Here is a 26,523-nt window from a genome sequence, read left to right as displayed (position 1 = left end):
TAGATCGGGGGTGTCACAGAAACACCCGGTGGGGGGGCTAGGAGTGGGGGGAGTAAGGCTGGAAATAGGTGTTGTGGGAGTCACCGTTTAACAGCCCCCTCCTGGGAAGTGTATGGGGGGGGGGGAGCAATTGACACACACATCCCCCCATCCTCCAGGCAGGTTAAATCGATCACTCTACATCTCAGTAGGGTAAAAACTTCATGTGTAAGTTGCACAATCTTCACCTCTTTTGTGTATTAAAGAATTGTTGATTCTCACTGTTGGAAAGTTTGAGTTCCCAAACTTGAGAACTTGTTGAAGCAATGAGGGTTTAATCCAGTGGTCCCAAACTTTTCACATCGTGGCCCTTTACCCCATCTGTGCCCCTGCCCCATCTTCTCCTCCCCCCCTCTCCCCCCCCAGTCCTGGGCTAGGAGCAGGACGGTCGCTAAGGCTGGGAGGAGCCGGGTGCCAGGGCCATGACGGGAGGCTGAGTGGAAGCTGAGGTCGAGCTGGGGGCTGAGGCTGGGGGCCAGGGACCGTGGCTGCAGCTGAGGGGGTGGGACTGGAGCAGAGCTTGGAGCAGAGTGGGGCTGGATGGTGCTCCCTCCCTGCCTGCCCGTGGGGGCTGGCCTGGGCACAGCTGTGATCCCCCAATGTTCCTCCATAGCTCCCTAGGGGGGTGTTTCCCATAGTTTGGGGACTTCTGGTTTAATCCAATGCTGCACAATTGTTTATCTTTGTCACTTAAATGCTGTAGTAGAATAAGTAACTGTTTTATAGGTCTAATTTACTGGACACTAACTGGCTCATTTTCAGAGCCCTGCGCAGATACAAAAATTTGGATCTGTGTCTGCGAGAATCAATTTATAGCTGACCCGCCATCTGCAGTCTATCTTTTCTATGGCATCTGCATGGCACCCGCAGTCCTGGGTGCAGCTGTTTGGACGCCAGCCCCTGCCACTGATCAGCTGTTTGGGGGCCAGCCCCTCAGGTAGCTGCCGAACAGTGGATCAGCATCTGGTGGGAGGATGTGGCACCACAAAACAGCTGATTGGAATCCCTGGGAGGAGTGGGGGGGACGTGGCACCACGGTACAGCTGATCGTCATCCCGTGGGGGTTGGGGGTGCACCATGGAACAGCTGATTAGTATCCAGTGGGGGCTGGAGGGGGTGCAGTGCCACATAACACCTGATCCATCCTGTGCGGGGCCAGAGGGGACCTCCTTCGTGGAACAGCTGATCGCAGCCAGCCCCTGGGGCCGCCAGGGAATAGCTGAACGGCGGCCAGCCCAATGGATTTCAAAGGTGGGGAAGCAGGCTCAAAGGCTATGAGCTGGAGATAGCTGCTTCCCCGCTTTTGAGGTTCTCATCCAATCCACCATCCATAAAAAATGGTTCGTGGGTATAAAGTAGATATCTGTGGATTTGCAAGGATCCTCTACTCATTTGTTGAAAGGGTTTTATCTTTATTGCTAAAATTAATTGGGCTCCATATCTTCTCCTTGTCCTAAAAGAAAAAGACTAACAGGTTAGACTTTTCTTGTATGAAATGTTACATGAAAATAAACATACTTGTTGATGTGTATAAAATCAACATAGATTAATCAAATACACTTAAATTTGTAAGACCAAACTCTGCTGTAACTTATATCCTTCATGAAATCCAGTTGACTACCAGTGCCATTCATAATAAACTGTTAATCTCTTTCCATTTTCCTATCTGTACCTTTTTCCATGCTGCTTTCTATGCATGGAATGCCATCTTTGTCCTGATTCACTGAGTAGCTACTGTCTCCATCTTCAGGTCCTTTCTAAAGACTAAATTTTTCTGTGAATGAGGTAATAAAAATGATATGCATACTTCCTCTGGGCTCCTCACCATGTCTTGTCTTATCATCATGTTATTTGGGGTAGGGACTTCTTTCAATTTGTCTGGTGCTGTATCAAGCACACTGTCAACTGCTGATAGGTGCTTTGCAAACTGTATAAATACAATTATTGCCCACTCTCTTAAATATAGTTACCTGTAGTGTGGAATCTGAACCACCAATTCTATAAAACAGTAATTTGACAGGAATTAAGAATAACTTCATCACTTGAGCACAGGGGACATTCTAGGGGGGGTAGAATATAATTGCTGAAGTTGGAATCTGGTCATTAGCAGAGTTAACGTCCCTTCTCTTTTTATTTTAAAATAAAATAAATTATATTTGACTGCTAACATATGAATACATAGTAACCATTTATTATTCTGGCCAGCCATAATCCGTTTCGGTTTAACCATCACTGAAGTGCTTGTTTGCTGTTACTGTCTTAAAAAAAAGATTGAACTGATGGAAGTAGAAGACCAGCAATGCAGATGCAAATTTGTGGAAATATGGTTAACTGCACTTGTGTCTGCAGTAGCCTTTTTTGTAGAGAGATGGTTCTTCATTTGGGTCAATTATTTCTAATCCCAGAATCTGACTGGAGTAAAGAGATGTAAAGCCAGTCTCTCCATTTCAAAAAAATGAACAAACAGGCACTGGATGAAGCTATCCTGTTCACAGAATCCTAGTTTACAAAACCCGGAGAGCCATTATATTACATAAATTTATTCAGTTTTCACAGTTGTACTCAAGTGAAGACGTTTAGGGAATATCAGACTTTCTCTATATTAGGGGTGATACATTTTCTCCCTCTAATATTTATACTTTACTGTTTAATCATAGCAGTTAGAGCAAGAAAATATCTTTCAGGTTTTCTGATCCATCTCACTGGCCACTGCAAGAGTGTTACATTCTGTATCTTCTTGAGACAATCCAGTTTTAAATGTCTCAAGCAATAGGGTTTCCTTGAGGAGACTATTATAGCATCTAATAGATTTCACTTTTGACAACTTTATTTGTACTTAAGACCAGTTTTGCCTTAATTTTGTGCCATTATTCTTGGTTTACACCTATTTGTACAATGCTCCTTCTCCCCCATTGGCATTGACTCTTCAAATAATTGTAGGCAGTTAAGGTGTCCATCTTAGCTTATGTAGCTACTAATGTAGCTATTTTAATGTTTCTTCATAAATTAATCCCTTCAGTGACTTTATCTGCCACCGCCGCTGCGCCCCCCTCTCCCCCAGCGAATATCCTCCAATTTGTCAATAGTGATTGCTGATACTGGATTTCTTAGAGCTGAATACAGTTCACACCAGAGCCTTTGAGATCAGGACACAATCTCTTTGCTCTGTGTAGTCCTGAATCACATTTTCCTCCTTCCTTGTCACATTACAAACTCCAATCTAATTTACTGTCCACTATCACCCCAAGTATTTTCTTCCTTCCACCTGTGATCTAGCTTACATTCCCCAGAGTATTAAATGAATTTTTTTCAAGTTGAATTTCTTTTTGGGTATATGTTCATGCCCTTATTTCTAATGTTTCTAGGTTCCTTATTGTTTCACAGTTCTCCCTGGTGTTTGCAACACCTCCCAATTTTAAGTATCTTTGGATTTCTTTAATGCTCTGATTTCTTTCTCTCCCTGCCCCTTCCCCCATCTCCACATTCTACATAATGTACAAAGATGTTAAATGAAAATGAACTTCATCTTGACTCTGCAGTGCTCCTCCTGATGCTGCTTCCAGCTTGGTACATTACAATTATCATTAACCTTTTTAAAATCTGGTTGAAGGACTGCATTTAGTCTATGTGACAATGTTCTTATGAAGCTAATTTGGAAGTGCTGTAAAATCCATGTGGCGTGACTCCTACTGTGATGGTGATTGCAAAGATATGCAGTGCACGGAGTATTGAATACCAACATATTGAACTGATTTGTATTGTCAATTTAAATAATTATAGTGGTTTACAGTGAGCTTAGTTCTTGTAACACCTGGCTATAAATTAAAAAATATAAGCATGATGTGGGAGGGAACGTTTAGCAGTTAGAATAGGGACTAGGAGTCCTGTATTCTCTTTTCCATCTTTGTCACTCTATCCATGTGATTCTGGGCAATTCACTTAACCTCTGTGCCTTAGTTTTCCATATGTAAAATAGTTTTAATACCTTTGTAAAGTGCTTTGAGAATCTTGTCGGGTGAAAGGTGAAATATGTGCAGAGTGGCAGTGGAACTGTCACTCTTAAAAGTTTAAATGGAAAAATAAAACAATCTCATTTAAAAAATCAAACTTTTTTATTGGATTTCTTTATTTTCAGGGTTTTTTTTGTTTTGTTTTTAAATATTTGTCATGCTGGTGGTTGATAAAGCTGAGGGGGGTAACCCTGGAATGGGCAAAGTGGGTTGACTAGAGGGGATGGTTCCCAGACTGGGGTATAGGGAAGTTATTAACCCTCCCCTTGCTTGTTGCTCTGAAAGGTGAGAAATCTTAAGAGATGAAGTGCTAGTGGATATCTGGGGATAGTTGTGTGAAGGACACTAGATCTGTTTCCAACCTCCTTTGGGATGTAGAAGATAGCTCATATCGCATCCCATCACCTGCAGCAGGTAAGATTCATAAGCTATCAGCTGCAGAGTTCTTATGAAAATATGTATCAGTATTGGAGTTTGCTGCCATTGGGACACTTCCTGGTCCACATTTGGTAGCCTGCCTCTTCTTGGTAAAAAGTTTAAAAATTTCTCAGTAAAACTCTTCAATGTGTCATTCTACAGAGCTTTTGGTATGGCAGGGGTGCAGCATGTTTACCTGGGAATTGCTGTATTTGGATTCCAGATTGGATGATGTGTAGAATCAAATTTTGTTGTAATATTTTGCTTTACATACTGTTCATTTTTCTTTAGCACTTGAACTTTTTCAAGGCAAGACACTTAAGGCCACATTTTCGGAACACCTTCTATTCCACTTAGGCACCTAAATGAAGTGGACATATTTTCAGTAGTGACTCCCAGTGGGAGTTGCTGGGTGGTGAGTTCTTTTGATGGACTGGCCTCATGGACCTGATTTTTCAGAGATGTTTTGTACCTTCTGCTCTCATTGACTTCTTTTTTTACTCTTCCTTCTCTTGTTTTTTGTGTTGAAGAAACTTACTATGATTAGACAAATTTTTAAACATTTTAAACTACTGTCAACAAAGAAACTGGGATTCCCATGGAAATTTGAAAATAACTATCTTGTGTAGGAAGCTGCATATAGACCATAATCGAAAAGATAAATGAATAGTCCATTTCCTTTTGAATTAATTGCTAACCTCAATTTTCAGCATTTTATGGTTGTTGCTAAAACCTTGGATCATAACATCTATGTTGAACTTTTGTCTTCCTGACAAATTTCCCATGAAGTGTGTCAGTTAAACGATTGCCAGTGAATCAGTGGCCCCTTTTGTTCTGCCCTTCCCCATTTCCCCTGATAGTGCAAAACTGTGTCTGAAAAATTTAAGGCTTATCTATGCATAGAGTTGCTCTGATTTAATGAAAGATGTATGATTTTTTTTAACTGACTTAGTTAAACCAGTGCAAAAGGCTGCATAGACACTTTGTTTTAGCTTAAATTGCTTTAAAAACAGGTTGAAACTAAACAGAAGTAAGCATAAGACTGCACTACGGCGGCACAACTGCATAGATTCTTCCTACATTCATGGAAGGGTTTTTTCCACTGATGCAGTTAACCTACCTTTCCAATAGGCGTTAGCTTCCTTCCATTGCACCTACAGTGGGAGTTAAGTTGACCTAACTATACCACACAGGACACACACTTTTTCACAGACCTGAGAAACGTAGCTAGGTCTAGCAAAGTTTTAGGTATAGACCAGGCCTACGTGTCTATGTAGAGGTTTGTGCCAATTTAACAAAAGTGGTGCAAACTTGTGTGTAGACAACCCCTTAGCAACAGCATTTTTGCAGAGGGGAAATAATTCACTACAGAAAACACTGTTCTACTGGTGCTAGCTTCACACCTATTAGAGCTATTGGCATCAGTCTCTTTAAAGTAGTGGATTAAAGTTCATGCCCTAGCGTGACTTCTCATTTTTAAATGTATGAAGATGGGATGGTTCTTAAATGTTAATAGGTAACAATTTGCTTTTGTTGTAATTAGTCTTTAGTTCTTTGAGAGAGAAATTTAGCTTAATTCTTTCTCAAGTATAGTCCATATTTCCCTATTCCATAACTACCCCTTGTGGAGTTTCTTGCACCTTTCTCTGAAGCATGTATTCTTGCTGCTATTGGACAGAATACTGGTCTGCATTGCAACCTCAAATGAACTATCAGAATCTAGGAGGAGCAGCACAGAATTGAACCTCTAGTGAGTAGTGAAGTTCCCTGAAGAAGGCAACACTGTAATGGTTACAGAGAGAATATTATGTGGATTGCAGATAGCAAGTAATGCTTCAGCTCAAGTTTCAGAAAGGGAGATGCAGCTCTGTTAGGAAAGCACAGCAATAATCTGGAATGTAAATCTCTGTTGTCCCACCCTTACATGAAAGAATAAACTGGTGGTAAAGCACTGCTGCCAGCCAATACAAGCTGATTCATGAGAGTAAACAAAGCCTCTCTACCAGTTACAGGCCACATTAGCCACTAATATTATCTTATTTCATGATAAATGTACAGTGCATATCTTCCAGATATTTTCTGTGCACATTTTATGAGGTAAGAGGAGTATTGAATGAACCCTAATGTATTATTGAACCATGCTGAGGAAAGGTTTTCAGGTTCCTTTTATCTGAAATGCCTGAATGGAGTCCCAAAGAGCGTTGAGGTGAGGCATTTTGAGGGTGTGGTCCCACAGACCCAGGATTTGCTATGCCATTGAAAGTTAATTCCTCTATGATGTTGCTAGTCTACCGTGCTCAGAAAACATTTTTCAGCCCTGTGTTGGCAAAGGCTCCCTGTTCTGAATACCACTGTTACTTTAAAAAAATAATAAAGTTAGCTGTTTAAGGCCTAGTCTGTACTTAAAACGTATATCGACATAGCTATGTTGATCAGGGATGTGAAAAAAACACAACCCCTAGTGACAGAGCTATGCCAACAGAACCCCTAGTGTAGGCGCAGCTATGCCAACAGAAGAATGTCGTTTAGGGAGATGGTGTTCCAATACTGGCATAAAAACTCCTTCTGTTGGTACATGCTGCATCTGCACTAGAGAGTATGCTGGCATATGCTCTGTAGTATAGACAAAGGTGAAACAAGCTTTTGTCTAATAGCAAAAGCATTTACTTATGGTTGCAAAAATAAAAACCTACTACAGCACAACCTTAATTATCTTTATAATACTAGGGAATGTTGAATAATTTCAGATAACTTAAGTATTGGGTGAATTTCCACTATAGCAGATGAGGCACAATTCTATTTTGAGTTGTTTGAGGGTCAGATAATCAAAGTTACACTGTAGAAGTACTTGATAGTACTGTTTTGTGGATTCTCTTGAGAGGAGGGAAGGTGATAGTGAAACATCACCCTAAAGCTGAAATATGGCATATTTGGGTAGGGAAAGCTTGAGTAACTAATCTACTTCTAATAAATTTAAAAGTTTGCTCTTCCTCATTACTTACAGCACTGGAATCTAAAGTTCAAGTCTGCTCAACATCCCCTATTTGGGAGGTGTAGTCTAGATCAGATATAGAAAGATGGTGGTTTTTAATTTGTCAACATTGTGAAACATTGAATTAAAAGGAGAACAGAGGCAGGTGACGTCCAAATACTAAGTATGTCACTGATGGTATCTAGATAGATGTAAGTTTCAGTAATGTAAACTGTTTAATTCTTGACTTGTGAAATCTGACTCCTTTTTATAGGGTGCACAGATAGTATTTATTTATTTAGTATTTAAATCCAGGAGTGATGGGTGTCACTTACAAACCAAATAAGAAAAGTATTGTACATATTGTAAAGTTTTCCCATGCACTGTTGCAAAGCCAAACAGAACTAGACTTACCAGTCTACTTTTAAACTAAACAATGTTCAAAAAGTAAACCGTGAAGCATAAACTAAAATTTAAATTCCATCAGTTTTACTAATCTGAGGTAGTTTTAATAACCCAATGTGATATCTGGTACAGGTATGGATATTTTTAATAACAATGTCTTGGCATTTGATAATTGTATTCACTCATCTTCACTGCACAGCCAACTTTGTATGCATTTTTACACAATTTTTTTTGGTTTTGAATCTCTGCATTTATAACACCGTTGTGGAATATATGAATTTGGCTAATTCATAAGATGCTGTTTTCACTTACATAGTGCCTTTCATCCCTAATGGTTCCAAATCCCTTATATAAGTAATCATTTTGCACCCTGTTAAATTGTAGTCACTTAAGTGAACTGCAGCCATTGTTTAACACATGCAGCAACAAACCTGGTCTCTAGACATTGCCTTGTTTATATATGGAGCAGTTCTTGCATCCGTCTGTGATTACTGTAGCATCATTTTAACACCTCATGCATCATCTAATCTACACTGTAAAATATGTGCTTGCTTTGTGAATGCTGAATACATATAAATGCCACATCTGGTATAAATAAAAACAGGCAATATTTTGGGTGGGGGAAAATATTTTCACTTAATGACCACACACATACAACTGCCTCATGGCTTTGCTTAGCTCCATGTCTCGCACTGTGTGGTCAGGTCTAACGTTTAACAGTAGTTTTGTCCACAAATCACTTAAAATTGTGACTCTCCTGGTAATATTCTATTCTCAACTTGGAGGGATCCTCTACTTTTTAGCAAGACCCTGTCTTTACCCTTCTTAGCAGCTGTCTAAGGCACTGATAGTGATTTAAATCTAAAGGCCAGAGTCCAGGGGTAACATTTTCAAAAGCTTTAAGGGTATATCTACACAGCAACTAAACATCCACAGCTGGCCCAGGCCAGGAGGGTTGGGCTGCAGGACTGTTTCATTGCTGTGTAGACTTCTGGGCTCGGGCTGGAGTCAGGCTCTAGGACCCTCTCACTGTGCAAGGTCCCAGAGCCCAAGCCCCCAAGTCTACATAGCAATGAAACAGCCCCTCAGCCCGAGTCCTTCGAGACCGAGTCGGCTGGCACAGGCCAGCTACGTGTGAATAGCTGCTGTGTAGACATACCCTAAGTGACTTAGGAGCCGAAGTCCTGCTTTCAAAGGCTGCCTAGGAGACTAAGTCCTGTTGACTTGAGCGCCTACATGCCTAAATTACTTTTGACAGTGGGATGAGAGCTTCTGTGTCATTCAGGCTTTTCTCATAGTTATCTCTATAATCATCAATAGGCAGCATTGGGTCTCTTATATTTTTCTCCACTGTTCTTGTAATTGTAGCATAACTGCATGTGAATTATTTCTGTCAGAAAAATCCTAGGTGTCTTTCAATACATGGTTGCTGCCATAAAGAACTTAGCCTAAATAAGGACATGCCACAGTTAATAAACAAATGCAGGGGAAGCCCAGAATTATGTCATGACCAGGGTGTTGCTTAGGCCATTATGAGTTCATCTTGGAATACCTTCTTTAAAATGTATTTGTCTAGTCAACACATAATATATTATAGATTTAAGTCTGCTGGAAGCAGTGTCAAACCTTTGACTGTTATATGGAGCACTTTCTGCTAAGGATTATAAGGAGTCAGTGGGTCAGCATGCTAAAGGGTTGCAGTCTAGTCTTAATACATAAGAATCAGTTGCTTTTCTGCTTCTCATATTACTAACTCAGATTTTTAGTAAAGCCTTGTGCAGTGTTATTTTGGCCTGATGTTGGATACTGAGTCAGTTTGGACCTCCTTGACCTTCGTCAGGCTGGGTTCAGACCGGAGTTCTGCCCAGTATGGTTATAAATAAAGATCTGAGGTCCATGCTGATATGATAGTGTAAGATCAGCTTCTTTGATACTATTGATTATGAAGTGGTGCTGACTTGACTGTGACTTCAGTCAGCGTTCATTTGGGCAACTACTTTTCAGGCCTGTGTCCTTCACCTATTACTTGAGTTCATGGTGATATTGAGATTGTAGTGTGCATTGCAGTAGTGCATAGTGCTATACCTTAAATCACCTTGGAAACAAAAGCTAGTGGCTTGCTTCCTGAATAGAGGTTTCTCCTGTGAGTGATTGACACCAGTGTTCTATGAATTGCACTTTCTGTAGGTTTCTGGGTAGAGTTTAAAGTGTTGGTTTGACCTATAAATTTTTTTTTTTTTTTTTTTTTTTTTTAAAGTTTATGACCTGCAAGACACCCTCTTGACTTTTGCTAGACTGACATGACTGCAATCAGCTGGAGCCCACCTCAGTTTAATAGGGAGGGAGCTGCTGGCAGAGCATTCTCTGTCAATTGTTTTAAAACTTGGAGTTTACGCTTTCCCCCATGCTTCTTGCCTCTTGGTCCAAAATATTATGAATCTATTGATCTCTGGGCATGCTGCAAAGTCCTTCTCTTTTTTCAGGCTTTTGGGATTTGGGTATTGTGCTCAAATCACTCATTAGTTGGAGATTAGAGGTGGTCTTTCTACTTCTGGTTTGGGGAAATTGCTGATTTGCTATTGTTTTTAAGTTAATTATGGATTTTTGTTAAGGTTTATCAAGGCTCTTGAAGCCTTTGATAAATTACCTTTTTAGGTTAGAAATCTAAATCAATGACACTAGGCAATTAATAATCCTTGCCTAGCTCATGTTAAATTGGTAGGTATTTAGGGAGTAATAACTGTTTATCTTGCTAGATTCTTGCCTTTGGGAACCATGCTTTCAACTTGAGATCAGGTGGGAACATCTACGGCTTTAAAACATTGAACCTGTGAGATACATGTATGGCACCTTGAAAACTGTTTAGCATGTACCTGCATTGTACGTCAATTCCTTATTGGCTATAGTTAGTAGATATGTCCGCTGGAGACTGTGGTTGTTCCAGATCATCCTAGTTTGCAGATATACCCAATGGCTGTCCAGCCATTCTTTCCTTTTGTATCTTTTGTCAATTTCTTTAATTACTAAATGTTTTTAAAAAGAAAAACTTAGATCCTTTCAGAGTCCTCATTCTGTGCTGATTATGTTCCTGGTTCATCATCCCTTCTCTTAAGTTGGTGTCCAGGTGCACCAATAAGGCTTTCACTACTTCAAGTGCCTTACTCTGTCTCTAGCATTGAAGTTTCAACTCAGGCCAGGTCCATATTAAAATCTTTTGGTGATTAGTGGTGCAATATCTCTTTACGACTTTTTTTTTTAATTGGCAGATGCCCTATGATAGAGGCAGCTTTAGTGGCAAAGAAGTGCTTTTGCCAGTATAACTTATTTCATTCAGGAACAGATAGCAGCTCTACTGACAAAAGCATTCTTGCTAGTTTAAGATATGTCTACACTAGGAGGCTTTGCTGGTATAGCTACTGGCAAAGCTTTTCTAGTTTAAACTCGGCCTCATGGTGCTGGTGCATTGGGTCTTGAGGCCATATTATTCCTTTCACTGTAGTTTGTTTTGTTCTTGACTGACTATGCTATGGATATCTTTTTCATCATCCTGGAATTATCATAGATATCCAATGCATGTGGGGATTGATAAACTTTAACACTTCCCCTCCTTCCAACCCTTATTAAATAGGACCCAGTTTGTGCTCTGGATATTTAATTTGTTCCTTTTATAAGCTTCTTTTAAGCCACTTTATAACTGTAACTTCTTTTCCTGACATGGACGGTCATTCTCCTGATGGCAGTGATTTCAGTATAGAGTGAGTGAACTCCAGGCCTGTCTTATTCTAAATTTTACAAGGGCAAGATTTTTCAAGGTCCTCAGACTTATGCTGGAGAGGACTTTTCCATGAGATTACAAAACATTTTATGTTCAAACTGGTATCAGCATTGTACACCAGAACTTCTGGGCCCCAAGCACTGGGCACCAATTTCTGTGCATGTACACAGAAAGGCATAGTTTAATGGGAAGTAGTTGGACTTTGCTTTCATCCTGCATTATAGGGTAACTTGGAACGATTTGTTAAATACCATGTGGCTGTCGGAGACTTACCTCAAGTAAGTTTCTTGCCAATATTCCAGTTTATACAGTTGGGTTTGCTTTATCAAGTTTATAAAGCATCAGAGTGTTGTGCCTCTAAAGCAGATTTTATAGCATCAGCTCTTGGTTTTCTTTCCCAGATGATAATTTTAAGCTTTCTTACAGCTTTTTTGTTACAAAGCAAACATTCTCGCTCCTTCCCCCACACGTCAAAATAACTCTAAATTCAAAGCATGCTGCTAGCAACAGTCTATGCATATTTACCTTAGGTTCTGAAGTGGACTCTTTCCCAGTAAAACTTAAAAACTTGGAGGATGTCTCTGGGTGTGTAACATTAAGTGATGAATTGCCAGACTTACAAAGGTATTTAGACACTTAGTGAGATTTTCAAAAACACCTAAGCAGGTTAGGAGCCTAATTCCCATTGACAGTCAATGGGAGTTAAGCACTGTCTCAGACCCACAGGGTCTGGTCTATGCCCAGCATGTAACCAGTCCTTTGGGTTTGATCTATTAGTGAGCTGGGCCCCAAGAACCCACAGGGGCAGACCTACAGTCTCCAAGGCTCCAAAACTGGGCCTTTGGGTGCCAGAGATCCCGCCATGTCTCCCTTCAGCAAATCCAGCCAAGCCAGACCCCAATAAGAGACTTGTTCTTTACTCCCTCAGGGCAAAATACTCTCAGTGAGTATTTGCAGAGATACCAGGCAGCCTTTTCAAATCAAGGTAACTATATGTTAGTGACCTTGCATATAGATTCTGAAAGTCCCTGAGTTAGCGAAGAGAGGCAAAGGTTAAGAGAGAGAGTTCAGACTGGCCAGTGCCAGTCTGGGGCTCCCTTGAGCCCTGCTACTGGAGAAGCCGTATTGGCTGATTGTCTGTCACTGTCCTTTTGTCTCTTGTTCTGGGTTTGTCTGAGAGCTTGGCATTTAACACAGCCAGTCATTGTTCTCCGGACCCAGCCATGCTATATTCATGTGTTCAGCTCCCTCTGCAGTTAGGTGTTACTCTTTGATCATTGGGGTTCCCATTGTGTCTGTAGGGTCTTCCATTCAAATGTATTGATTCCAGCCCTGAAGTCTAGTGGCTGTAGTCTCAAATACCTAGCTTGATCTCCCGTGTCCTAGGGAGAGAATAAACTCTGTCCCCCAACAGTGGGTAGCTATGTCAGCGTGGTAGGTATAGAATCATAAAAATACTCCAGAAAATCCCTGTTTGTCACAGGCATTTAACTCCACAAAGTTCCTAATCTGCATGTTTAAGTGCCGAAAATACCTTTTGTAAATCTAGCCTGAAGAGATCACAGCACCTAAGTCCCATTTGCAAAAGTGATTTTGGCACTTAGGCTCCTATCTCTCATTGAAAGTCAACAGGACGGCTCCTAAGTATTGAAGTCACTTTTGAAAATGCAACTTAAATGCTTTTGAAAATTTTACTCCATATCATGATGAGCTACAGTGCTTTTGAATATTATTGTAGTATATATTAACTCACAGCAATGTGGTGGTGTAGACAGGGCTGAGAACTGAACTGTGGGCAAATCCTGAGGAAAGGTTGAATGTCACTTATCCCATATTTTGTTTGTGGATTATTGCCTGTTGCCATTTTTATCTCCCAAACTGACAACACCATATTCAGTGCATTACGCGCAGAACGTTCATTTTGAGGGTCAGAGAGCTCCAGGTGAAGATCTGCTAGTTTAGTATATTTTAAAAAAGTACTTCTCGAACTGTCTCAAAGCAACAGATTTCCTTCCTTGCATTTTAGTGGGAAATCTTTTACTATTTTAGACACTTCCCTAAGCTTTCAATCTTATACTTTCTCCTTTTTTGGAGAGTGAAGCAGAAATGTCTGTCTCAGTCTTTTGTCCCATTTATTACAGCATAATTCCTCCTTAATTATTATAAGTCCTACATTTTCCACATTCTAGGTGCTATTGGTGATCATGGATTCTGTATTTGCTACGAGTCTACCTACATTTTTTGTATATTCCATTGTAGTAAGGTATGTGCTGAAGTGAAGATTCTGTGTAGCCATCTATAACCATTCAGTTTGTTGTGGTTTTATCTGTTCTTCCCAGTAACAGTATATTGTCTTTTCTTAGGGGCTGGACTCAGAAAAGCATCATTAGCATTTCTATAGGTTTGTTTTTATCATGGGTCTGGTAGTTAATGTTGTTGGCATGACTCCCAGATTTCAGGAAAATTACCGGGATGGCCTTGCGACTCATTAGTGTAAGAATTAATCTCATGTAACTTTTTATGGGACCGAGCTAACTCCTATCTCCATTTTAGCCTTCTGGCATGCTGGTTTAATGTAACAGTAATACAGTAGTATGGCATAGGCACAAAGCACTATGTTCCAAGAGCATGATTTATCAGAAAGATAAAATAGATTTTTAGTCTTGTTATAGTATATCTATGTTACATCTTACAAAAATCCCATGAAAGTACCTTGGGTACGCTGTGTTTTATGTAGGTATGCAGTGTTGTAGCTGTGTTGGTCCCAGGATTTTAAAGATACAAGGTGGGAGAAGTTGGTCCAATAAAAAGATATTCCTTCACCCACCTTGTCTCTTTTATGTAGATAGTATTGGAAGAACACTGTTTCTAGCTCCGCTTTCTTGACAGTCAAGTCCTGTTGTGCCTCTGCTGTTGTTGTTCCTCTTCAAGTCAGGCTCCTGTATTTTTATAAAAGCAATTTTTAAGAGAACCTCTTAAACCCTTTATCTGAAAGAGTTGCCTATTTAAAATGTTTGGGACCACTGCAAACAGGTTCTCCACTGAACTGCATATCAATGTCAGGGTTTTTTTACCTGGAACTCTTTCTCAGTTGCTTGCTATGAAGCTTTGTTTGACTTAAGCCTACTTTTTTGCTCAAAACCTGTTCCTGCCTGTATGTCTGTCCACAATGGATTTCAGCCTTGACTACAACTGCTCTGTTATATAGAGCATTTTTTATTTAACATAATCCTTTGTTCATACTAGTACATGTCCTGCAGTAATACAGGAAAGAGCAACCACGCTGTACAGTTTAGGCTTCCTAAGGATAAACTCCCCTCTGTATTTGCTTGCTGCTAGCACTAATCCTCTGCTTGTTCTCCCAGTGTGTATCTGTCTCTCTTTCTGCCTCCACCTCCTTAGCCATTCCCTAATCCCCATTTCTTAAAATTTAATTAAATGTTTAATATCTTGTATGCACGTGGTGCCTTCATTATGAAGGTTCCCCAGTTGCTGTTTATGTACAACACTAGTGATACATATATATACAGCTTCTGTGGGAGGGAGGCCAGTAGCCAGTTGGTTCACTGCATCCTGGATAAGAGTATGGGGAGGGGGAAATTTTGGCCAAGGACACCTGGGTAACTCCCTACTCCTAGGAAAAAATGCCTTTAGATTAGGGTCTTTAATGTCCCTGCTGAGCACACAGAACTGGAGTTTCTAGTCTCCTTCTCAATTACAGTTCTTTGGAAGGGTGAAAGGGCTAAGTCAGCCCTCCTAAGATATAAAATTGAAGTCTTAGGCCTGGTCTACATCTAAAAATTAGATCAACCTAGCTATGTTGCACAGGGCTGTGAAAAATGTCACGCTGTAGTTAGGTCAACCTAACCTCTGGTGGAGATGAAGGTAGGTTGATTGAAGAATTGTTTTGTTGACCTAGCTACTGCCTCTTGGGGAGGTGGATTAACTACATTAGTTGAAAAGCCTGTCAATGTAGGCATTATCTACACTACAGTGTTACAGAAGCATAGCTGCAGCTCTTCAGCTGTTCCACAGTAGCATTTGTAATGTAGACATAGCCTGAATGTCCCTTGTTAGGTGTCTCAAAGCCGGTGCTTAAACCTCCTAACCTAAATTGTCCCTTCCATCAATACAGTGTTTAAGCAGTTACATTTGTTCTTGTCTCTGCTCAGTTCTCCCACTTGTAACAACAATCTGCACATGCAATGAACAGTGCAACAACAGCTTTTCTTTTTAGAACATTTTTCATGCAAACAGTATTGCCCAACATTCTACAGAGCTAAATCATGACCAGAGAATTTCTGTCTTGATATTGAGATATGAGAGGGAGAAGGAAGTTCTTAGTGAAGATTTGATGAGATGGAGAAATACAAGGAAGCTTTTCTAAGTGGCAGGAGCTGTAGAAAAATCTCTTACTACCAGAGTGGCCAGACTGTACAGGAAGACAGAGGTCAGTGTTAGGCAGAATGAAAGGAGGACAAGGTCTATTTTCTTCTTTGTAGGTTCTTATATTGTGGTCATCACCATAGTACATTAAGCAATGTGACTAAAATGTTTGTTCTCTCTTCATTTCCCCATAGGAGAAGTGTATGCAATTGAGTGTTCTGTTCTGGAATTTTTTAAATGCCCACCCGCTCTTGCTTGTTAGAGAAGACAAGGTCAAATGTGTGCCTTATATTTACAGGGGAAGGTGATGAGGCTTGTGATGGTTCTTCACTCCTGTGAGAGTTCATTCCACAATCTTGGGCTGGCCCCCAAGAAAGCTCTGTTTCCTGCACATTTAAGCTTTACCTTTATTGTAGACAGTTCCATTGTGCCAGAGAACAAAGTTGTTGACTAGTCTTCATCCTGGATGAAGCCAATTAGTTCATTTTATCATCCATTTATCATTGCATCAACAGTCTTCATCACTGCATGCATTTTTAGGATTTATATCTGCATGGGTAATTGTAGCTTGACTTATTGCTTTAATAAAGCTTGTAGTATAGATAAGACCTTGTACTTGTGAGTACGTGTGTGGCCACTATCCTTGGACTTGGTGTGTTCCTAGGGTCTCCAAAAGGCTACATGGAGCTGTTGGTTATCTTTTTTCTGCCCTGAGCCAGGCCATTGAGTGCCCTGAAAATAAGGACAGTGTGTAGACATAGCCTTATTTTGTTGATTTGATGTGATGCCCTACGAGAACTTGATTTGATGCTCCACGGGAAGCCAGCATAGGAAGCAGAGGACAGGGTCGATGTGTTTGCAGTCCAGTGTTGCTGAGACTCTGTGCTTCAGTGTTCTGTACCAGTTGGAGTTTCCTAAGCACTGAAGGCTTCATCCCCAGCTATGTTGCATAGCTGTAGTTCAGCCAAGAGGCAACAAAAGGGTGAATAAATGAAGCCAGGTCATCATTTGCCAAGATGGGACGGCATCTCCTAGCTAGTAAATACAGCACAATCTCAGAGTTACGAACAACCTCCTTTCCCGAGGTGTTCGTAACTCCAAAATGTTCGTAACTCTGAACAGATCATTATGGTTGTTCTTTCAAAAGCCTACAACGGAACATAGACTTAATATAGCTTTGAAACTTTACTATGCAGAAGAAAATTCTGCTTTTAACCATCTTAATTTTAAATGAAACACTCACAGAAACAGTTTCCTTACCTTGTCAAATCTTTTTTTAAATTTTCCCTTTATTTTTAATAGTTTGTTTAGCAGAGTATTGTACTATCCAGTATTTGCTTTTTTTGGGTCTTTGCTGCCTGATTGTGTACTTCTGGTTCCAAATTAGGTGTGTGTCATAACTCTGGTGTTCGTAATCTGAAGTTCTACTGTATCCGAGTTCCAAAAGGTTTCGGGGAGTCAGGTGAGTACTTCAGGGTTGGAGATGTGTGACCTTGGTACATGTGAAAAGAAAGTTGTGTTCTGGACAATTATCAACCAAGAATTAGACCATTGTCCCGCCCACAGCAACCAACTATGATGATGCCAACAAAACACTGACTCACTCTGTGGCCTAGGACAAATTGCTTAAACTCCCTACTTTGGTCTTCCCATCAGTCAAACTTGGATATATATTGAAAGCACTCTATAGATCCTGTATGAAATGTCTTTTGTTTTTGTTTTTTCATGAGTTCGCTAACACATTTTGGGACTACTTCAGTCTGTGGACTGAAATGCCAATGGGAAACTTAACACTGGGGTTTGCTAATGTCCAAATTCATGGGCTGATTAGTACTTTCTGTAGACATTACACTTATTTAAAAATAATTGTTTGAAGTTTTGATTATTGAAATAAGCAAAAATGACATCACATCAGTCTCTCAGGTATGATTCTCATCACAAGTAAGTAGCCTGATAATCACTTGAGTTTGCTCTATAACTAAACTTGTGTAGTAAGGGGAGATGTTGTTTTACATCACACCTCTCTGCCACCTTTTCCGTTTAATTTGGTATGAGAGACATATAAGGTCTTGTCTGCATTGGCAAAAATACCTGTTTTTTCAATTGAATTAGCTGAAATTAGCAATCTTCCCACACCCTCCAAACAGTTGTGAAAACAGCATTTGACCAGATAGTTAGGGTTAGTTGTGTTCTAGCTTAAGGAGAGTGTAGCAACTACATGAGTTGACTTACATCTCAGTTAAGACATCAGTCTTAAAGGTGTTAAATGCTGTCTGCACAGCTATTAGAGGCGAGTTCAATCCATTAAAGCTAATTTAATTAAAAAACACACCTTTTTTGGCCAATGTAGACAAAATCAAAGAGATTTTTCTCTTTAACTTCACATATGGCAACATTTTGTATATAGTTAGCTTCAGTGCCCTAACTTTTTGTGTCAGTGTTTCACAGCAATATGGTAGAGAATTATTTTTTTTAGAGGGAAACAAACAAACAAACAAAAACCAACTAGCAAGGCAATTCAGAACCTGGGGTTTTACCTGAAACAACTTCTAACTACTTGCAAGCGGGAGGGATGTGTGGGGTGGTGGCAGGGGAATTCACTGATAGGGAGGCCAGGGATGTACGTAGTACTAGGGGAGGGGAAGAGGGTTATGTGCAGGGGGTCCTACGTGGGGAGACTGGGGCTCTGCACTGGACAGTGGTCTTAAATAGAGAGCACCCAGTCTTTTATTTCTCTGACTGCCTTGTATCCTGATTCACCCCCATTCCTTCTTCACAGAACCTTCCATTTCCCCACTGTCCCATTTTCTGTCTGCCTTCATAGTGAAGCATACAGACATTTCTTTTCTTTGGGAGTAAAACCAGTTAACACAACAACCCCTGAAGCAATGTAAGAAGCAAAGCAGACATCTGAAAAACCTGTGCAGTTTGTTCTCAGAACTATATATCTTTACTCAATCCCCACCTAAAAATTGTACTGATGTAGCAGTCCGTATACCTGTAACATAGAAGAGATGAACAATTAGAAGAAACAACGGAAGTCCTGTAGCACTTTAAAGACTAACACATTTAATTTCTTCAGGCATAAGCTTTTGTGGGCTGTAACCCACTTCGTCAGATGTAAGGAATAAAAATCACATAGGAGGTGTGTGTATATATATATATACATATCCAAGCGTCCTAACTGGTCCTAACCACATCAGCCACACCATAAGGGTCTCATTCACTTGCACATCTACTAATGTAATATATGCCATCATGTGCCAGCAATGCCCCTCTGCCATGTACATTGGCCAAACCGGACTGTCACTGCGCAAAAGAATAAATGGACACAAATCAGACATAAAAATAACAACATCCATAAACCAGTCAGAGAACACTTCAATCTCCCAGGACACTCTGTAATTGACTTGAAAGTTGCCATACTTCTACAAAAAACCTTCAAAAACAGACTTCAAAGAGAAACTGCAGAACTAGAAATCATCTGCAAACTTGACACAATCAAACTGGGTCTAAATAGGGACTTGGAATGGTTCTCTCATTACCAGAAGTAATTGTCACTGTTCACACATTCTCACTTCCTAATCAATGGTTGTGAATTGACCTCAACTACTCTAACTGAATTGCTTTGCTTATATCTACCTTCCCCATTGTTGTTCCTTACACCTGGGTATGTGTATATATACCTCCGACGTGATTTCTATTCCTTACATCTGACAAAGTGGGTTACAGCCCACAAAAGCTTATGCCTGCAGAAATTAAATTTTAGTCTTTAAAGTGCTACAGGACTCTCGTCTTTTGCTGTATACAGACTAACACGGCTACCCCTCTGGAACTTTTCACAGTTAGAAGAGTTGTCTAGAGCCAAGTAAGACTAGCTGCAGCTGTGTTTAAAAAGACCTGCCTCTTCCCTTGTTCATGAGTATTGGGAGATAAAATGTATATTACAGTAAATACCCTGTAAATAGAAGGACCTGAGCACAGGACTGGGAGTCAGGATTTCTATAATTCTAGTTCTTTCTTATACAGGCTGGACATGGGCAAAATTCTTAACTTCTCAGCCCCTCCCCTCACCCTGGGGGCTCGTCTACACTAGGGTTCATCGCAACTAGCTAATGTGTTAAAATGCAGCATGTCCTGTCTACACTAGTTTTCAGACATGTTATTTAAAACTTTTTATCTAACATGTTTTAAAAATATGCCATTGTTTAGACATTCCTTGAAATGGGAGAACACATTCCTCACATAGGTGTTGAGAGGATTAATACATTTCTTTAAATAAATAAATACATTTCTTTAAAGTGCTTTAAAGTGCTGAGTATGAGAGATTGTTTAGCTCCTGTCAAGCTGTATCAAAGCCTTTAGGACTGCTAATGTCACTTACATGGGTGAATTTCCTCCCTCACCAAGGCTGTCTCACAGGTTCTTATGCTGTTTGCTATGTGTTGTCTGTTCCACTTGTTGTCTGTTGTGTGCATCTCAAATGCTTCAGAAGTGATCCAGTTTCAAAGCAAGTCTGTATGGTGTTATAGGTATGTCCCATTGTGATTCACAATCTGATACTTTGATTTGATTTGGTTGAATTTTTCTAGTTCCCAGCATTTTTTAACATTTGGCAAGATGAGTTTTGCATTTTGGTTGGGCCTGGTGACTGAATTATAGCGTGTTAAGTAATCACAGCATGGTAGGTAGTATACTGACAGACAGACAATAGATGTCGTGCCTGCACCAAAACATTTACATTCCTGACTGAATTTTTGGAAAATGTAAGTACAGTTGTCTTGCTAATTCTCACTCTACTAATCCACAAACCTAATAATTCTTCCAAAAACTCCAGTGGTCTATCCTTAAAAATTTAAGGTGAGTGTTTGAGATAATAAGCCCTTAATAAGCCTTCAGAATTCACAAACTGTACTTCAGCAATAAAATATTTTCATATTACATACATCAAATACATGAACAAAGTGCACTTTATGATGCAGTACCCTTAAGACACACTTTGCACACCAATCATTAGTTTGAATTAGTGAAGGTTTTGCTTTGTTAGACTTCCTTGTGGATAAGCATCATTTCCATTTTACAGCTGGAGAAACTGACATGCATAGTGGGGAAGTGAATTGCCCAAGGTCACAAAGTAAGACAGTGGCAGAGGTTGGAATAGGACCCAATTGCAAGTTCCTTGGAGTAGGGGTTGTGCCTTATTTCTGTTTGGAAAGTGTCTGGCTCATTGTAGACACTATCGGAAACACATCTTCTGTGTAAGCCTGATGTGTAATGGACCACTTGGCCTTCTGGCATGTGTAGAAACCATTTTAAATGATTTTTCTCACTTATAGCTGCATAAAAAATAACAGAAGACAACAGTCACTAAGAGTGGAGAGGCCAAGTACATCACAGAAAATATGTCCAGCTTTCAGCATTGGTTTTTTGCCAACTTTGAAATTCTTGGATGAACAGTGCTAGAGAAGGGTGAGGTGTTACCATTGTCCACCCTCCTCGTCAAGCCTTATAAATCTTTTTGTGACTCTAATGTTTTTGCTATGGAAATGATGATGGTACTTAGATTGCTTACTGAAAGTGGGAAAATAAGCACCTTTAAGGAGCAGAAAAACTCCTCAAACAAATCTCGTGTTTTCATATACTTGTTAATAAGGGGGCGGGAATAAGAAAACTTACAGATTCTGGAAGCACAGTCTTTTTCTCAATAGAATGTTTTTGGTTTTTCTAAAATTTTCCATGAGGTGGCAGATGCTCTTTAGAAGTGCACTGACAGAACTTTCAAGAATGATTCAATAATCTATTTCTTTGCTTTCTATTGCATTTTCAAACATGCTAAAAACCATCAAAACAACAAAATATTGTCCTGGGGTTGTGGGAAAATAAATAAAAATGCTGTTCTGCCAGTATCTGATCATCTGCTTGTTCTGCCTTTTTTTTAAGAATAGAGTTTATTGAAGCAATTTATCCTGACTAAATGTGATATAAATCTCTGAACATATATTTACATGCAAGTTATATTTCTTAGTGAGTGAGCAGTTAATGGCTCTTAAGAGAGACTAAATGAATCCTAATATCTTGCAAGATCAGTTAACTGTAATTTTCATAGTGCCCAAGTCTCAAATTTTTACAGAGCTGCTTATTAGATTGTCAGAAGCGTCGGGGGAGAGAAAGAGCCTGAAATACTGTGTTTTTTTGGGTCTCCCCCCCCCCTCTCAATTTTGATTAGTTTTATCAAAGCCACAAGGGTGCCTGCTGATCCATATTTTTTAAATATCTTAAACAGCTTTTCTGTGAAACTGGAAGCATAAATACCAAATGAAAAGAAATCCAAAATCTTAAGTATTGGTGGAAGAAACAAGCTGTTTAAAGTGACAGATGTTTGACATTACATTAAGGAAAAGCAAGAGTTTTTGCCTTGTAAATTAGAGCAGCCCTTCTTTTTATCTTCAAGTTTAATAAACTTTATTAGAAAAAATAAAATCGCTTCTCCTCTGAAGTACGCCATGCAGCTCTATTTAAAACCCCAAACTGTTAAAGTTTTAACTTCATACTTGTCTTCACCCTCACCATTCAGTAGCTTATCACCTTTTATTCAAGGCTGATTTTTGCAAAACTTTAAATAACTACTGCCACCTTTCATCTCTTCCTTGTCTGCCATTCTCCTGTCATCACAACGTGATTGCTCTTTCTTCAATGCTGTAGTAGTTTGAAATCCTGCTGTTTAAAATTGCTGATGAAATTTACTGGTGGATTGACAGAGGACTTCACTGCCCGTGGCTGTCTTGAGAATAAGTGCATAGCCTAAGCAGTGACAGTGTAAGCCCCCTCATACACAGCCTCGCCAATGTACCTACCCTCTGGCGCGTACTCACTGAGAGGGTAACACAGTCTCCATGGCTATACAATCTTTGGTACTGAGATTTCCAGCTGGAAGACTTGGCACTCATAGCAGTTTCCATTTTCAAAGTGCTGTTTGAACATGAATCCTTACACTCTGCAAAGCAAGTGGTTGTTATCCTCATTTTATAAATGGAGAAATTGAGGCAGGAAGATGGGAAGCAACTTGTCAAAGACCACATATGTTGAAGTCTGAACAGGGATTAGAAATCTGGAATTCCTGACATCCAGTTTTGTGTTGAGTCCTGTAGACCACACTAAGATGGCTGCTGACTTAACATCAGGTCTGCATGTTGGACCCAGGTCTTTCCTGGTTGGTAAAAACCAGCTGAATATACTGGCACTGTGCTTGGTAGGGAGGTTTGCATCCTTTTGGGAGAACAGGGACCAGCTTCCTCTAAGTAGGCAATTGTTAGGTCTTTACTTATACCATCTCTTGATGCTGATAGTCCTGCCAAATTACCATCCTGGTTCAAACTTCACCCTCTTCTGGGAAAGGTGGTGGCAAAGCCATTCTAGCAGGATTTGGAGTCTTAACTTTCCTTCACTCTAGTTAGATTTCTGATCTGGCTATGGTACAGAAACAGCATCAGTTACATTATCCATCTAAAGCAGTGGGTTTTTTTTCTTTCAATCTTTCATTTGCAGACCCCTGAAAAATTTCAAATGGAGGTGCAGACTCCTTTGGAAAACACAGACACAGTCTGCAGACCCCCAGGGGTCTGCAAACCACAGGTCGAAAACCACAGATCTAAAGAAAGAGATCAAAGATAAATTGACCTTGTTGGCTCTTTTAGATCCACCTGCTTCCTTTGGTATAGCTGACTGCAAGGTTTTGGTAAATTGGCTCTGGTCCTTAGTTGGGACTGATGGAGTTTGTCTGGTTGCTTTGCTCCTTTCTTTCTGGATTTCAGAGTGTTGGTTTGACTGACTGAGCATGGGGCAGACATGCACATTACTGCAGCATCTGACCGTGTCATTCCTCCTGTTCTGAAGTCTTCATATATGGTTATTGAAGAAGCATGGGCTTACCCTGCTCTTTCAGCATGCTGGTGATAACGCTCTGTATCTCCATTTTGTGGTCTTATCTGATGCACGCGGGTGATTGACCCAATAACTGAATGAGATTAGGCCTTGAATGAGGGCTAGCTGGTTGAGGATTGTGCGTCTGGAGAAGATTGTGGTGATTTTTGTAGACTCTGGTTAGAAACTTAATGAAGTGGTGGAGATCAGCCCCCTTGATTGAGGGAGTGCACTCCCCTTTTGATTTCTCAAGTTAACAATTTGAGGTCTGAGTTGAAAGCTTAGAAAGATGTGGCCAAGACTGCTTTTTTTCCTCCATTTGTGTTTGTTGAGGCTTTTGACATATTGTTTTTAGATACTGTTCTTGCTGTTATCTGCCATGCCTTTGCCATCTTGAGATTAGATTACTGTAAGGAGCTCTCTAGATCCATAAGAAAACACCTGCTTCATGCTATGATGGTGCTCCAGGATCTGTGCTGAGTTTTATATTCATTTACAGGTAGAATTGAAGTTGTTACTGTTGATTTATAAGTCCTAAACAGTTTACGTCCCAGCTGTGTGTCTCCTGGGGTTTTTGTGATCAGTAGAAGCCTCTGAGCAGAAAGTCCTGTGGATTCTTAGGGAGGGATTGCTAGCAAGACATTTTCTGTGTGGAGCCATTGCCATTGGAACTGTTCTCCTTCGCAAGCCACAAAGAAAATCTCAACCCAGCCTACTTCTGCTAGGATCTGTTGGGCTTGTTAATTTTCAGTGCACTTTGCAGGGCCTGTTTAACTTTCTCTGGCTTTTCTGGGAGGAGTGGGGGGGGGTGCCCTGATATTTGTGTTTAGCCTTATTTGCAAATTATGAAGCACTCTTGTTGCCAGTCCATAATATTTTTGAAGGCTATTTACCCATTGTGTTTTCATGTTTATATAGGGCCTAGAGTTTATTTGCTTGATAAATCTAAACATAGTCCAAATTGTGATAGCAGACTTTAGATACCCTTTAGAAAGAGTAGACTTGCAATCCACTCCTTTTACACAGACCACTAAGCAGCTATCGATGGCAACAGCTTTTAACCCAACCAATTTGGGCCAGATTTGAACCAGCACTCTTCAGTGGGAAGGGAGCGCCATATCTCATCAGTCCTTTTCAGATGTGCAAGTACTCTACACCCTATGCATTGTAATGAGAGCTAAAGATAGGTCTTAACTCTCCCGCCAGCCCACCACATACCCCCCATTCTGTTTTGCTGCACCACTACAGCACTTTCCAGAGAGTTCCTAAAAATAACTTTCTCCGCTCTTTCAGAGCTACTGAGGGTTTTTTTACATGGTTAGAAATTTTAAAATGTAAACAAAAAGTGTGTGTTTTTCATGAACTAATTTTGGCTGCATTCTGGTTCCATTTCTGTTGTTGGCTCCAGTGATGCATGCCGGCTTTCTACAGCCGAGAGCGTAACTCAAAGTGAGAGAGGCTGGAAGCAACATGAACAGTCAGAACACGTTCACACAGTAAACCCCTTAAGAGATAACATTTTCTTTATTATAGGTTTTTAAAATCCAGCTATAAAAATATCAGTGGGTGGATGGAACCATTATTTCTAGAATTTGAGGTGGTGGGGGTTACTTTATTTACTCTTATTTTTTATTAATAAGAATAGCTTCACTTGTAGCATAATAGGACAGAGTGCTTTGTTATCCTTGGCTGTAATCTGTGATAAACTACCCTTGCCATCAGCCATATAGTTTACCCACTAGGGAGCCAGATTATTGCCTTGTAAAATGGAGTACCACTCCTATAATCCCTTAATTAATTAAATGACAAATTTTAGTTCTGTCCCATTGAAGATATAACTTGTGTGTAGAACGGACTCGATTTATCTAACTGCTTCTTGGTTGCACATTTTTCTGGTGTGTGTGTGTGTGTGTGTGTGTGTGTGTGTGTATACACATGCTGTGTTTGCTATATTAAAAATCAGTGGAAAAAAAATAAGCAATTAGATTAATACTTTGCTTTTCTCTAGCACCTTCCACCTGATACTTGCAGATATTTATTAAGCCTTAGAGTCCTCCTGTGAGACATGTTGCTATTGTTGTCCCCATTTTCTGGATGGGAGTGGATACTGAGAGTATGTCTACACTGCAGTTGGGAGTGTTCTTCCCAGTGCCGGTAGACAGACATGCACTAGCACAGGGTGGCAGCTTGGGCTAGCCATCTGAATATGTAGCCAGGAGGTACAGGCCAGTTTGCAGTCAGGTGGCTAGCCTGTGCTACCCCTGGTTACAATGCTATTTTTAGTGCACTAATTTGAGCAGAGCTAGCATGTCTGTCTACCCATGCTGGGAAGCATGCTCCAAGCTGCAGTGTAAGACGTATGCTGAGACTGAGAGCAGGAAATCTCTTCCTCAGGCCAGGCAGTGAAAGAATCAGAAATGGAATCCAGGAATGCTGACTACGCATCCCTTATTCTGACCAAGACTGTGCTATCATGGCTCCTCTTTTAACCACTAGACAAAATTTCCTCTTCGCAAATGCAAAAATTACTGGGTTACATTAATTAAGACTTCAGCTCAGATGGGATGAATCCCTGCTTCCCTACATGTGATCTAGGGGCA

The 26,523-nt window shown here is 40.2% G+C and overlaps 1 protein-coding gene across 4 annotated transcripts in view; it reads left to right on the top strand.

Annotated features, from left to right (window-relative positions):
* Positions 1-26,523, top strand: part of ATF7 (activating transcription factor 7) — an 85,011-nt gene that overhangs the window by 927 nt on the left and 57,561 nt on the right. The window contains exon 2 of one of the 4 annotated variants that reach the window (XM_067529919.1): positions 17,391-17,465. The exons of the other annotated variants lie outside the window; for them this stretch is intronic. The gene's annotated coding sequence lies outside the window, so the exon portion shown is untranslated. The remainder of the gene's footprint in view (positions 1-17,390; positions 17,466-26,523) is intronic. 4 annotated transcript variants of the gene reach the window in all.

The sequence above is a fragment of the Emydura macquarii genome, unplaced genomic scaffold, assembly GCF_026122565.2.
Source record: "Emydura macquarii macquarii isolate MOO-44397 ecotype Brisbane River unplaced genomic scaffold, CSIRO-AGI_Emac_v2 contig_2994, whole genome shotgun sequence".
NCBI classification, from domain to species: Eukaryota; Metazoa; Chordata; order Testudines; family Chelidae; genus Emydura; species Emydura macquarii.
This window is presented reverse-complemented; position numbering and strand designations above follow the sequence as displayed.